Source organism: Mesoplodon bidens, assembly GCF_964165515.1.
Source record: "Mesoplodon bidens genome assembly, chromosome: 5".
Lineage (NCBI taxonomy): Eukaryota > Metazoa > Chordata > Mammalia > Artiodactyla > Ziphiidae > Mesoplodon > Mesoplodon bidens.
Window position 1 is genome coordinate 95,681,213 of NC_138161.1, and position 1,073 is coordinate 95,682,285.

A 1,073-nucleotide genomic window follows, 5' to 3' on the forward strand; every position below is an offset into this window, starting at 1 on the left:
ATCACTTTCTGCCACGCTGCTGGCACTGAGACTGATGGGGTTTTATTCAATTGTTCTTAAGGTTAAGAACTACCTATATGTCTAGACTCTAGACAAACCAATTTAAGAATCGCTATCCAGGCGCATCCCGCGGGCAGCCAGACCCAACGCAGCCATAAATAAATAAATTTATTAAAAAAAAAAAAACCCAATGGCTCTCAACCCGCAAGGGTATACAACCGACCTAGGAGTTTTAGTTGGAGGGACATGATCATGATTTGGGCGTTTTTATAGATCAGGCTGCCTGCAGTGTGGCCAAGAGGCAAGCTAATCCAGGGGAGAGATAACGGTCATCTGGACTGGGCTGATAGACATAGGGGACTAAGAGCAGACCGTCCTGAGATGTATTTAGGACTAGGTGCTTGCTTGGATGAGGATTGATTACACTGCTTTATACCTGTCTCACAGGATAAAAGAAATTGATGACACTTAAAAAAAATTTTTTAAGTGCTGCCTAAACTTAGCTGGGGTACTGAATCATCTCCTTCTTCTTTTAATTATTAATAACCTTTGTTAAAATTTCTGGGTCCTATTGCTTTGTACGATTCACTGGTGCCTCCTACTCCAAAGTGGAGCATAACATTTAATTTTTTCAACATAAGTTAGTTGAAAATACTTTTTCAGAAAAAAAAAAAACCTTCATTCACTACAATCCAGAACCGTCGGAACTATTGCGTGGAGACACCTCAAATTCCAGATGTCTTCCAGAGGTTTACCTCGCTCTACCGGATTGCCACCGCGCCTCCGCGCCCAGCCACACCCCCTAGGCCCGCCCCCGACTCTTGCCTTCGGCCTTCCTCCTCCCTCTCCTGCTCCCTCCGCCCCACTTTCCCGCCCGCTAGGAAAGCCCCGCCCCCCCAGTTCCGCAACCCAACTCCTTCCCTCCTTCCGTCGCTTTCCCCTCTCCCCGCCCCCATGGCTGCCTTCGATTGGCTAAACTGGCTGTGCCGCGGCAGGGATGCAGCATAGCCTCATTCTGATTGACTGAAGGGTAGTCGGGCCTCTCGTGATTGGCTGATAAGGGGAGCCAGCAA